General features: G+C 35.1%; 1 protein-coding gene across 2 annotated transcripts in view; it reads right to left on the reverse strand.

Annotated features, from left to right (window-relative positions):
- BAZ1A (bromodomain adjacent to zinc finger domain 1A) overlaps nucleotides 1–15,144 on the reverse strand; it is an 84,677-nt gene that overhangs the window by 56,806 nt on the left and 12,727 nt on the right. The window lies entirely within an intron of this gene.

The following is a 15,144-nucleotide window of genomic DNA, read 5'->3' on the forward strand; positions in this document are numbered from 1 at the left end:
GAGGAGGTTAAGAATATATGGGAAATGGAGAAGCCAAAGAACTTATATGTATGACCCGTAGACATGAACTATGGTGGGGGAATGATGGTGGGAGGTGGGGTACAGGGTGGAGGGGAATAAAGGGGAGAGAAAAAAATGCAACAACTGTAATAGCATAATCAATAAAGTATATTATTTAAAAAGATTATAAGAAAATACTATGGACAGTTATATGTTGATAAACTGGATAACCTAGGTGAAACAGACAAATTCTTAGAAACACACAAACTACGCAAACTGACTCAAGAAGAACTAGGTAATTTAAAAAGATGTATAACTAGCAAGTAGATTGAGTCAGTAATTTACAACCTCCCTCCGCCAAAAAAATCCCCAGGTCTACCAACTATTTAAAGAATCAAGACCAATTCTCAAAATCTTCCAAAAATACTGAAGAGGAAAGAACATTTAAAGAACTCTTATAACTCAACAAGAAAACAAACAATCCTATTCAAAAATAGTCCAAGAACCTGAACAGACATTTCCCTCAAAAAGACACAAATAGTAATAAATACATGAAAAGATATTCAGGCTCTTTAGTCATAAAGGGAATGAAAACTCAAAACTGCAATGAGATCCACTCATACCCACTAACATGACTATTATTTATTTTATTTTATTTTATTTTATTAATTTCTTTATTGGTTTTCTGCCTCCCCCTCCACTAACATGACTATCATTAAAAAAAACAAAAAATTGTGAAAAATGACAAGTATTGGTGAAGATATTGAGAAACTATTACCCTTGCACATTGCCCGTGGGCATGTAAAATGGTACAGTACCGTGGAAAATAATATGGCGATTCCTAAAAAGATTAAACATAGCATTATCAGATGACTGGCTATTCTACTTCAAGGTACACACCCATATGAAATGAAAATGAGAACTCAAGCCGTGGCTGGTGTGGCTCAGTGGGTTGAGTGCTGACTTGCAAACTGAAAGGTCACCAGTTCAATTCCCAGTCAGAGCACCAAAACTTAAAGATATTTGACACTGTTAGAAAAAAAGAACTCAAAAGATACTTGTATACCAATGTTTATACCAGTATTATTCACAATAGCCAAAACGTGGAAACAACAAGTGCTTATCAACAGATGAATGGATAAACACAATGTTGTACATGAGGTCTGTTGGGAAAAAGTCCATTATATTAACCCTCGTTAATATAATGAGAACAGTTTGTGCAGCACGAATGTAACCTGGCAGCCAAGGAGAGTGGACTGGAATGTGCATGTGTGAACAATGATGCCTTTACTATGCTAATCAGTGGGGGTGGTAGACGCTGTTGAGTGAGCCTGTATATTGTGTGGCCCTTGAGTGAGGAAAGCAATGAATCTGCATCAAATTTTGCATTAAGCTTGCACATTTCTCTATGGAAAATACTCAGATAATTCAGAAGGCTGCAGTTATGAACAACTGGTGATTGGCATCTTCATCACAACAATGCACTCGCTCATGCTACATGTCTTATGTAGAGCTTTTTGGCAAAACATCAAATCGCCCAGGTAACTCAGCTCCCCTATAGCCCAGATTTGGCACCCTGTGACTTCTAGCTTTTCCAAAACTAAAATCATCTTTGAAAGGGAAGATTTCAGAGTCAATGAGATTCAGGAAAATACAATGGGCAGCTGATGGCAATTGGGAGAACTGTGTGAGGTCCCAAGGTGCTTACTTTGAAAGGGACTGAGGCATCATTGTCCTATGTACAATGATTCTTGTTTCTTGTATTTTCTTTAATAAATGCCTTTATTTTTCTCTCTCTCTCACACACACACACACACACACACACACACACACACACACACACACGGCTGGATACTTTCTGGACAGACCTTGTATACACGTACCATGAAATATTATTCAGCCATAAAAAGCTGATCCATGCTACAACATGAACCTTGAAAAAATTATGCTCAGTGAAATAAGCCAAACATAAAAGAACAATTATTGTATGAATCCATTTATCTGAAGTATCTAGAAGAGGTAAATTCATAGAGACAGAAAATATATAGAATAAAGGTTACCAGGTACTGGAATAAGGGACAAATGAGGAGTTACTGTTAATGGGTACAGTTTCTGTTTGGGATGATAAGAAAGTTCTGGAAATAGTAATGATGCTTATGTAACACCATGAACATACTTAATGCCACTGAATTGAACACTTAAAAATGGTCACAATGGTAAATTTTAACTTATGTTTATTTTACCACAATTTAAAAAAGAATTTTTTTTGTGCTAAAAGTGAAGCTTAAGAAGGCTCAATTACCAGGACTATATTGGCAGCAAATGGAAATGGTATCAAAAGAACTCAAGGTTTACTTTCACCACTGGCTAATAGGACTAAACCAGTGTTTCTAAAGAAGAGCAACTACAGAAAGTCATATAAAATCTTGTTAGGTAATTATGTAGACTAATAACAAATAGGTTCTGTAATTTAGTGACATGAACTGCACAAATATATGCAAAGAATCAAGTGGACCCACTTTTGAAGTATCTGGGTATCACTTCCAGGGATCATACAGCTCAGAGTTCCAGGAGGTGATAAAGAATACTTTTCAGTGAAACTTGGACAAGGGTGTTCAAGTTAGAAAAAGAAATGGTTTTCACTGCCAGGGTGTAGCCGAGTCCCCTAAGTGGTGATGGTGGTCACAAGGAATAAACAAAGTAAATGGGTCTATTCTGGGTGCAGGTATGGTTGATTTGGTGCCTAAAATGGCTTGACAGTACATTTAAGGGAATAGTACATGACCCTAGTGAGGCCCACAAAGCTACAATAACTTAAGAACAAACTTATTTAAAACCAATAAGCAATTAACAGCTAGAAATGCAATTCCCTAACAGAGGAATAATGGGGAAAGAAATCAGTATAGCATATGGACATTGCCTAGAATGTAGCAGACGTTTTATTTATAAATTATACTAGTTATTATCAATGCTACTGTTAACTTTATAAGACACCAAACCATAGGTATCAGTTCTTGTTAATCTAATAAAGGCTAAGCCTCTTGTTAATGCTTAAACTTCAGTTAACCACACAAGGTGTCAACACCTTCTAACAGGTTTCCAGTAATACTTAGTCTATTTTTTCAAATCCACTTGCTACAATTACTTGGTTCTAGGGAAGATTAGAGCATAAAAAAGGTTAAAGAATCATGAAATAAGACCCCATTAGTGCATCTTTAAGAGTACAGAAACTTTCTAAATTAAAGCTATGCTCAATTATTTGAGGACAGAATGGAGGTTATTATTAGAGTTCCTGTGTGCCAGCTCTCCCCATATCAACTCTGCTCAAATTAAACAGTTTTCAGGAGTTGAAATTCAGGGTCAGAAAAGTTCAATTATTTGCTCATAGTCATATAAACCAGTAATGGTACAGCCAATTTTTTAACTGTATGACTCTGAAGCCCATATACTTTCTAATTTTCCACTCTATTACTGGGTTGAGGGGGAATAGCAACACTATATTGACTCCAGGGTATTTCAGAGATTTAAGTCTAGCTTCTCGACTGAGAAACTCCTAAAGTGTCAACTACTTAAACTCATTTCTGAGTGAAGTCAAGTCTGTGAAACAACAGCAAGAACAGAAGGAAGACACAGCAGAAGTTAGACATAAATCTGTAACAGTGACAAGCTAAATAAGGAAATAGCCATTTATGAGAATATTTTGGAATAGTATACGCATATACCTCTCCCCCTAAAAAGTTGTTTGTTTTTATAGTCATTTATTTTATTTTAATAGTCATAGTTCAACTTATATCTCAAAATACAAGTTTATTAAAAAATAGCAAATTATAAAACATTCTAGAACTGAATGAAATATATGCAGAAGTTTTACAAGGCATTTAGGGTAAAAGATAAACATCTAACAGCAAAAGGAAAGAAGACTAGAAACCTCGTGAGACCTGCTTGAGAGGAGGACTGCCCCTCTCTGTTCAGGTCTCTAAAAAGGGGTACATTGAATCTATGGCACACTTTATACCTGCCCTCCTGTGCTGCCTCAGTGACATTTTATTTTCTTAAACATTTATTTTAATGCTGTGCTTAGATAATAACCTTAACTTTATAGGTAGATATAGAGTAGACCTGCTTAATTTGAAGTTTAGAGTTTAAAAACTCAAATTAAATGAGTTATGTGATAACTCATTTTAAGTGGAGGAAACTAGTTAACAAGTCTGCTACATCAAGCAAGACTGTGAATTATGTTGATTACTCCTAAGTGGAGAAGTGGAAATAAGACAAGGATGTTTTGTGTGTAACACCTCACTTTTTAGACTAACTGATTAGAGTAGCTCAAAGAATATTTCATTTTAAATGGTTCCAAGACATTTTTTTTACACCCCAAGACTCTTCATGGACCAGAGAACCAGGTCTTGTAATTTCTACAATTGGCATTTGACCTATTATAAGCCTGAATATCAAAGGATAACAAAAATCATCAGATTCTTACTAAAGACTAAGTCTATTTAGTAAATGATATATAGTACAAATAAAAATCTTGGGAAAAATTCAGGATATAATATATGGATTAAATCCTTCATATTTCTAATAAGTTCGAACACCAGGATATTATCAGCATGCTGTTTAAGCTCTTTAGTATTCAAAATTATTACCCTAAAGCCACATGAGTTAGTCTGACTGAAGTATCAACCAAAGTAATTAAAGCTTTATCAAAACACCTAAAAATTCCAACTAGTTTATTATTTAGATTAATATGTATGCCAAGTGTTTGTGGGCTCAGCTGTACACTGGCCTGGCGTACTGATGCCAACGCGTACAAAGCGATGATAACCTTGTGAGGAGGCAAGCAATGTATGAAGATCAGCGACAACTGAACATTCAATAAAATGAAAACCCACCACAGACTTAGCAACAAGAACCTTTGCTTTCAAGGTGATAATAGTATTATTTTAGAACACTTAAATAGGCTTCAATGTGAAGAATGGATAAAGGCAGAGAAGCAAGCTTTCTGTTATCCTGAATGAAGAAAACAATGGTCATAACCTTGGGGTAACGGAACGGAAAACAGGAAGAAGCCTGCATTCCTGACAACTTTGTGGGCCTGCACAGCCAGTCCCACACTACAACTTCTGTACTGAATTTTACATGAAAGGGAAATTTCTATTTTGTTCATGCCACTAAATTTTTTTCTCTTATCTGCACCAAGTCAAATTCTGGCTGATAAGAAAAAGCAATAGGCAATCTATTAGTTGTACTGGCTATTTTTATTAAATACTGATGGTTTATAAACATTTTGTCTATGTTAAACTTATTTTGAGTCAGAGTGTTGTATTACTCAATTCAGTCAATAAAAGCTGAATAAGATTTTCAAACTTGGAAGTTACCTTGTTATTGGCAATACAGATTTCAGTCACACATGTGTCAGGAGACTGAAAATCTAAAGAAGGAAAATAAGTTCAACAATCTATGATTTGTGGGTGTGGCTATAAGAGAGCAACAGGAGGGATTCTTGGCAGTAACAGGTACATCGTGTGTCATGGCATATCTACATCAACATCCCAGCTGTGGCCCTGTACTATAATTTTGCAAGACAGTAGTCTTACTGGGGGAAATTCTGTATTATTTTACAACTGCATGTGAATCTACAGTTCTTTTAAAATATGAAGTTTAATTTAAAAATGCTAATGACAAATATTAGAAAAGCATTAACTCCAATTAATACTCATTTCACACCAAGAAAAAAATCAATGGAAGAGTAATATATACTGTATGTATTACTAAAAAAGTATAGTAAATAACAATACTGTAGTACTGGCAAAGGGACAGCCATATGGATATATGAGAGAGTCGAGAAATAGATCCAAGACTCCATTTATATTTATATTTTGTAAAGGACAAAATTATAAGGAAAGAAAACAGGTCAGTGGTTGACAGAGGCTAGGAGGTAGGGGCAAGGGTGGACTACAACGGGGCACAAAGAAACTTTGGGAGCAGGAAAAAAATGTTCTTCTATGTCTTATTGTGGTGGGTTATATGACTGTAGATGTAAAAATTCAGAACTATACACTAAGAAGGATGAATTTTACCATTAGACAGTAATGTACTTTATTAAAGATTTTATTAGACTACTTAGGATAAAGGCCTACTGATTTTAAGTTATTTAAATTCTCCTTTAACTTAAAAGAAAAACATTTATTGCTTTTCTGAAAATATTAACACAGATGAGAATGGCAGACTGCAGAAGGCCCACTTGTTGGATCTCACTGAAGTACTGACTGGTCCTCTACAGCCTACACTTATCAGAAGACTTGCCAGAGAGCTCTGGGTAACGCAGAAACTATGCAAAGGGAGTGCTGTCCTCCAGTCTGCTTCCTTCTCAACTATAAACATTATAAAAATTCATCTTAAAGTCCCTAATTTTCATTAAAGAAGTTCAATATACTAGTGTACTCTTTTACAACCTGAGATAGTCAAGTCAAATAGTCAGATGATTTCTACACATCAAAATACAGTACATAGAAATAAGAATTTTTAAAAATTTATTATATATACAACTAACAAATCACAATTTTTAGGATATTAAAAAGATTTCCAGGATGGTCTCCCAATTTATGCTATTATGCAAGTACATAAGGATTCTAAATTGTAAGTGTTATACTCGCAATGACGATCTGGGAGTCAGTGAGGTTGTGAGGACAGGTCACTGGTACATACAACCAACACAGTTATCTGTCTAAAGATGGTTCCACTCTAACTGAGAATTCCAAAAACAAAATAAAACCTCCCAGCTGTCCCAAATAGCCTCCTTTTTGTTTCTAATAAAAATTACATTATCAACATATTAGGTTCACTGGGAACTAAAGATTAAAAACAATTTTAGGATGTTTCTTAGTACTCTCCTTGGCTGAGAACCAGGAATTTTGACCTTAGAAGGTCAGTAGTGTTGGTCAGAAGCTGACCAACAGAAAGACTTCTTTCTGTTTAAAGAGTTCAAAGAAGAGCTATAATAAGTTTATGTTGATAAAAATTCTATACTATCTTTTATACCAAAATAAGGAGCCTTCTGCTTTTAATACTTTCTATTAATTTATAACTTTCTCTGCCTTCCCATTTCTAGTTAAACTCTTTTCCAAAAATTTCTCCTTGGTTAATCCCACCTGGACCCCATTACTGACACCAAAGCATGTATGTTTAAATCAAAATAACTGCACTTTTTCATTTATATCTTTTGTTCCTACTATGTTCTCTATATATTTGGTATTTCTCTTTATCCTAAATATTAATGCATTTTAATTAATTATGAATCACTGATGCCATTTAGGCTAGTAATATAAAAAGTTCATTTTCTCATTTCCAATTCTAATGTATATTAAGTGCCCACTCTCTTGTATGATAGGTTTTTATGCTTAATTTTCTCCTACTGCATTAGATTAAAGTGCTTAAAGCATTCCACCAATGCAACACGGCCACAGGGGACATCCTTTATAGTTCAACAGGTAAGAGTTCTAGCTGACTGGTCACTATTTGATTCCAAAATCGATACAGTTTGTAAGATTAAAAAGTATCTATAATCTTTATTTTACAAGGCAGTTCTCTAAAAACAAGTGAACAGTGTTTTTTTTTTTAGCCTTCTTGACTAAGTAACATTTTAAATTATAAATTTTCAATCTAAATAGTATTGGGATAATATTTGGAAAAATATAGCTACAAATGAAACTCTTGTGTAAGTCCAATTCTGCTATTCCACTGATTTAAATTACTTTGGGAAAAGGTCTGTCAATCAAAATTAAGGATTATTTGGAAGAAAATGCACTTTATTATTTTCAAAGACAGAATTCACATAGGTCAGCAAAAGGAATAACTTTCCTCATCCTCAGAAAAAGGCAATGTTGCAAGTAAGCTTCTTAGGATCTGATAGTTTATCTAGTTTATGCAAAAGCAATTAAAAATGGTGCACATCTACATCTTCTGACATAGGAAGACATCCAAACCATCACTAAGTGAGAAAGCTGCTTGCTGTTTTTTAAAACTTTAATGTAGTATAGAAGAAAACTATGCACTAATTTTTTATAGTAAGTTATCTCTGAAGGGAGGATTTGGGAAATTCACTGTAGGCTTTCACCTTTTGTACTGATATATATGAATCTTCATAGATAAAAAGCAGATTTTTAAAAAACTATACAGTTCAATCTTAATAAGCAGAGCATATAACTTTTTTAAATATAAAGACTTCAGTTTTATAGAGTAGTTTTAGATTAACAGCAAAAATGAAATGAAGATACGGAGATTTCCCCTGTACACCCTGTCCCGTATGAGATACTTAAATCAAATAACAATATTACATAATATAGCTTTTAAAATTCACACACATTGTCATTTCATCCTGTGAGGCAATTTAATAGATGAAAAAGACTAAAGCTTCAAGAGTTCAAACTACTTGCTCAAAGCTATACAGCTAATCATAAAGGGAAGAATCTAAAACCAAGGAGACAGTTATACACGGAAAGAAATGGCTTTGTAGATGGAACTGGCTTTTGACCCAGTGATCCCACTGCAGGGACTATACCCTAAGAACCCTGAAACACCAATTAAATAGAATCTATGCACCCCAGTGTTCATAGCTGGACAACGTACAATAGCCAAGTGCTGGAAACAGCCTAAGTCCTCACCACTAAATGAGTGGATCAAAAAACTGTGGTACATTTACACAATGGAATACTATGCAGCAGAAAGAAAGAAGGAGCTCCACCCCTTCATAACAGCATGGATGGAACTGGAGAGCATTATGCTAAGTGAAATAAGCCAGGCAGCAAAAGACAAATACCATATGATCTCACCTAATGAACAAACAAACAAATAAGCAAAATAGAACCAGACACATGGAAATAATGAACAAACTTACAGTGACCAGAGAGGAGGGAAATAACTGGGGAAAGAAGAGGAAGGGTCTAGTCAAGGAACAGGTATAAAGGACTCATGGTAATGGACAACAGGGTGGGGATTGACTGAGGAGGAGTGGGTGGGGCAGGAGAGAACAAGAGGCAGGGGTGGGGGGAATTGGGACAACTGTCATAGAACAACAATAAAAAAAAAGAGAAAGATATGGCTATGTAAGTCAGCCATACCTGAATTTAAATCCTACCACTACTTGTAAAGCTGGAATAGAAGCTCTATGTCTTTGTTCTGTTCACTGCTATATCTCCAAGGTCTAGAACAGTACAAGTTAATAGCAGGAGATCAGTACATACAGGCTGAATGATTACAAAAAGTTATTTAATTTCTTTGGATCTTTGTTTCCTCATCTGTAAATTAAACATGTTTTTGCCTTATATCTGCTGATATAATGTGTACACAAAACATCTGGTAGGTATTTCAGAATTACTAGACCTGACTCCAACCTAGTTGAATGTTTTTCCACATGACCATACATCTTCTCACTCCTTTAGGCTCTAAGGAAGGAGCAGAGAACTAATGTCAGCATGACATGCAGGCATATTGGGTGGTAATCACGATGGGGAGGGCAGAGAACTAAACTGTTGGCTCAGTCAATTAGTTAGTTGTTGTCTTTACTTCCTCTGTCATAGCAATGACAAAGGATCTCCTAGAAGAATCTGTTTACTTATTTCAAAACAGAAAGTCTTGATGGGGAGGGAAGCACCTAGTCATACTTGTAAGATGCAAGAAGAAAGTGAGGAGGGATATCTAAAGGTAATGAGACAATAAGAAAAGAATATTGAAGTGAGAAGATCCAGAGTGCCTATACTGATTCAACCCCTATTTATACCATTTCTCTGTGAGTTAGCATACTCTTTCCAGTAAATGTAAGTCTAATGGATGAAGCAGTCTTTAGGAACACTGAGTAGTACTGTGAACAGAGATAGATACAAAAGATAGATGCTATGGACAAATAGAAACAAAAGTTAAAAACAAAGGGAGAATGTGCTGCAAATGGAACTATCAAGAAAGTGAAAAGGCAATTCAAAGAATGAAGCAAATATTTGTAAATCATGTATCTGCTAAGGGACTTAATTCCAAAAACAAAGAATGCTTACTTATAACTACATAGTAAAAGGATAAATAACCCCATTTAAAAATGGACAAAGGACCAAAATAGACATTTCTCCAAAGAAGATATACAAATGATCTATAAGCACTTTAAATGCTGCTCAACATAATTAGTCATTAGGGAAATGCAAATCAAAACTACAGTGAGATACCACTTCACACATGGTAGGATGGCAAAATAAAAAAGATGGACAAAAATAACAAGTTGTCCATACCTTGGACTTGGTGAGGATATGGAGAAGCTGCAAGTCTCATACCTCGCACATGGGAACATAAAATGATGCAGCAGCTTTGGAAAATAGTTTGGAGGTTCCTCAAATGCTAAACATAGACACCATATAACTTAGCAATTACTAGAATACTAGATATATACCCAAGACATCTGAAAACACATGTTCACACGAAATCCTGTACATGAATGTTCTTAATAGCATTATTTATAATAGCCCAAAAGTGAAAACAACCCAAATGTCCATCAACTGATAAACAGATAAATAAAATGTAATAGATCCATACAGCAGAATTTATCAATAAAAAGAAATAAAATTTTGGTAGATGCTATTGTACAATACGGATGAACCTGAAAACATTATATGTAGTAAGTGAATGAAGCCACACACAGAAGGATACATATTATGATTCCATTTATATGAGATATCCAGAATAGGCAAATCCATAGAGACAGATTATAGATTAGTGGTTTACCAGAGTCTGAGGGGAGAGGGTAATCAGGAGTGCCTGCTAAAGAGTCCAGAACTTCTTGGGGTGATGAAAATATTCTGCAATTAGATAGTGGTGATAGCCCCATAACCTTGGGAATATACTGAAACCCACTGAATTGTACCTTTTAAATGGACAAATTTTATGGTGTGTGAATTATATCTCAATAAAGCTCATTTAACAACAACCAAAAAAAGGCAGAGATGAAAATGTATGCAGTTTAAGCAAGTTCGTATAACTTCATATTCTGTGGAGAAAGGATGAAGAGTATAAGGTGGGAGGGGAAACACAGATATCTCATACTAGTGGGCCCCATGTAAGTGCTTGCTATTTCTCAGTCACCAAGGAAAATCCATTTATTTCTCTAAATAAGCCCCCTGATGATGAACCTCATGCCACTGTCAGGTAGAAAGGCCGAAGGAGCCTACAAATAAAAATCAATGGGAATACCTAGGAAATTCAACCAGGAGTTTCTCTCATCATGGAAGCTTGGCTTGCCCTACCCCATCCCTTGAGGATGCCAGGGCTTACCACGACCAGTCTCAATATTGAACTCAATCCCCAAAGTTACACAAGTCGATGTGAAGCCAGTGTGATATATATATCCTTGGGGGTCCAGAACACATTCCAGATGAAAAACATCATGCCAAGTCATATCCCCATACCAATCAATATAATAGATTGAAAGAGTTTTTTTTGTTTTGTTTCATTTTCTAATATTAATTTTTTTAAAGGTTTTATTTACTTATTTTTAGAGAGGGAAGGGAGGAGAAAGAGAGAGAGAAAAACATCAATGTGCGGTTGCTGGGGGCCACGGCCCACAACCCAGGCATGTGCCCTGACTGGGAATCGAACCTGCGACACTTTGGTTCGCAGCCCGCGCTCAATCCACCAAGCTATGCCAGCCAGGGCTCTAATATTAATTTTAAAAGATCTTTATTCAACTGGTTTGTAGCAGCCTGGAGATTAAGATGGCCAGTACCTACATATTATCCCTTAAAACATCTCTATGGAAAACAGCAGGGGAAGCTACTCATATAATAATGAAATCAAGACTATTGACTATGACTTATTAAAGGGGACAGATACCTTCACCACCACATGTGGAAGCAAGAGAACGAATTAAAAGGGTCATCTTAAAAGCTGTCCTCAGGACAGAGCAGCACTATACAGTATTTGAAGGTGCCAGGAACACAGGAATGGTCACTGATTCCGTAAGAACAAGGCTCTCTTGGCTACCTAAAGTTTCCACCCCCTCTGTAATCCAAATTATAAAAACAAAAACCCAAACAGAAAACCCAGAAACTACAATTAGAATAAAAGTTTAGAAGCATGACAGAGAACTCCAAAATCAAAATGGAAAAATTGACTTTTTTTTTACTTGTTTTTTTAGCACTTGCTGTGTACCCAGCACTTCACATGCAGCATCTCAGTTAATCTTCACAATAATTCTACTAAGTATGCAAAGGAGAGATAAGTGATGTTAAAAATTTGCTCAAAAGTTATGCAAGTGTTAAATAGGTGGTAGAGTCAGTTCCAACCAAAGAAAATCTAGTCATTAGGCAAGTTTACATAATAAAGTTATTTTAACTGAAATTTAAGTGAAAAGGGTAAAAGGAACTTAGCATCTAAAGTAGCAGACATCTTAAGTCAGGCTTGAAGCTTAATTATAAAAGGTAATTTTTATTAGAAAAGCTAGCCAATAATAGAAAAAATACTAACTTACATATAAATCTCTTGAGCCAATAGCACCCTTATTCCCCCCACAAAATGCTACTACTGTATTCCATTTATGTGGCAATTCAAAATGCATACCCCCAACGCATTCTTATTTCAGTCTCATAACAATCTGACAGAATGTCATTGTCCAAAAAGTCACTCTGACTCCAAAGCCTAGATCCTTCACTATCATATTATTCTGCCCCCTATAAAATTAGAAACATATAACTTTTCTCCAACTATAAACAAAAATCAAAGATAAAAGTATTCTATTAAAACGAAGTGGGATGGGCCATCAAGGAACATGTATAAAGGACCCACGGACAAAGACAATGGGGTGGGGGAGGACTGAATGTGGAAGTGGGGGTGGGCAGGGCAGGGGAGAATAATGCAAGGAAAAGGGCACAGCTGTAATTGCACAACAGTAAATAAAGGAAAAGAGTAAAGTTTCTACAATCTAAACAAAAATAAAATAAAATAAAATAAAGTGGTAAATGCACTGAATATTGATTGTACTTTTATTCTTTAGTCCTTAATGATATCACTATTGTTTTATTTTTTTTAATTATATTAACCACATATTTAGGAAAAACAACAAAAAATGAAAAGAAAAAATAAAAAGGAAAAATATTTGTAACAGTAAGACAGAGTATAATATGCCTAGTATTTATTTATTTATTTTTAAAGATTTCATTTATTTATTTTTAGAGAGAGGGGAAAGGAGGGAAAAAGATGGGGAAAGAAACATCAATGTGTGGTTGCCTCTCTTGTACCTCCAACTGGGGACCTGACCCACAACCCCGGTATGTGCCCTGACTGGGTATCCAACCAGTGACCTTTGGTTCGCAGGCCAGCACTCAATCCACTAAGCCAAACCAGCCAGTGCTATGCATAGTATTTAATAAATAGCTCTTACATATCTACTGAAGATAAACAAGCCAAAAGAAAAATGGGCAAAGAACCTGAACAAGCAAATAAACACTTAAGATATCATCAGATTTGGCGAAGACTAAAAAACTAAAATATCTAGTGTTAGCATAAATGTAGGGAACGCAGGCCTAGCTTTTATGGCACTCTGGATCTGGATGCTCCTGAATTGTTACACCCATACATTTACTTATTTTAATACTTGGCAAGTCAAAATGTTTATTTCTTTCTTAAATGAATCTTGAAGGGCATCTTAACCCCTTTTGTACCCCCAGTACCCAATCCATTGTGTGTCCTGTCAGTGGCACTTATGAATCACTAAGCAACATGTGAAACACAGTATCAGAGCAATCAGAAGTATCTGGATCTGAGTTGAAAGCAGAGCTGGCTAGACTCATAATACTACTTCCTGGGGCTTCTGCATCTTACCATCCATCCAGTTGCCAAAGGCAGAAAGTCAGAGTCTCTTATAATTTCTCCTTTCCCTCACAAAGATTAAGAATGGCCAATGCATATTATAAAAATTAAGTCAAAGTTTGCAGAGAAATACCAATTTCTTATATTTTATAATTTAAATACCTCTTAAGCAAGAAGAGGTATGCTTCCTGATGAATAATAATCAATAAAATTATGATTCCCAGATTTCCTACTTCTGCAATGCATCCTAGTCTACTACTGTTAACAGCTACAACTACCTAAAGTCCACTTTTAAAGTACAACAACAACAAAACTGTGCAAAACACAATGCACCACTACATTTCCAGATGTAAGCTATAGTCCTAATGTTAAAGTTTAATGCATCCCAGTGATTTGTAAATTAGAAAATACTTTTAGCATAAGTCCAATAAAAACAATGACTACAGGGAGAAAAAAAGCTGTCTTGCTACCCTAACATGGTCCAATTATTCCTTTTGGTGATATACTGTAGATTGAAACACAAAAATTTGTTTTATAAATGGATCACCAAAAACCATAAAACATACTCCAAAATAGTATTATAATTTGATCTCTTTTTAAAAGGATATGTTTTTCGTGGGATTACTGGTGACATGTTAATCTCTCCCCTGAAAATAAAGATATAATTTTTTTCCAAAAGTCACTAGACATAAAAATTCTTCAATTTTACCATTCATTGCTTCTACAATTAATAAAAAAATTATCCAATTATCTATCAAAGTCAAATCCAAACAAATTTAGATCTTAATGTAAACATTTCTTGGCTTCAAAAACATTCTTCGGTTTTTAGAGAGAGAAACGTAGATTTGTTGTTCCACTTATTTATGCATTCATTGGTTGATTTCTTGTATGTGCCCTTACCAGGGATTGAACCCACAACCTTGGGTGTGTCGGGATGATGCCCTAAACAATTGAGTGACCCAGCCAGGAAAACATCTCTTGGCTTTTTAAGATTTATGTATAGTAGCATTTGACAACTCAAATGGATCATAGTATTTTAAGATATTCTGAAATTACATACAAGCTCATGATGATTCTCCAAAATAAAATAAAGAACATAATTAAATAACTTCTGACTGCTAGAGTTTAAAATGTAGGAAAAAAACTGCATTCAGGTCAATAAAGAGAGGGAAGAAACAGTCAAAAAACATTTTATAGTCACTGCACTAAAGTAAAGAAGGCTATAATATCATTTTAAATTTTCATACATAAAAAGATCTTTTTTTCTTGAAGACCTGAGTTAAAAAAAGATCTTAGTGAAGT

Source organism: Phyllostomus hastatus, unplaced genomic scaffold (genome assembly GCF_019186645.2).
Source record: "Phyllostomus hastatus isolate PE091 unplaced genomic scaffold, TTU_PhHast_1.1 phas_contig_62, whole genome shotgun sequence".
In the NCBI taxonomy this organism is placed as follows: Eukaryota; Metazoa; Chordata; class Mammalia; order Chiroptera; family Phyllostomidae; genus Phyllostomus; species Phyllostomus hastatus.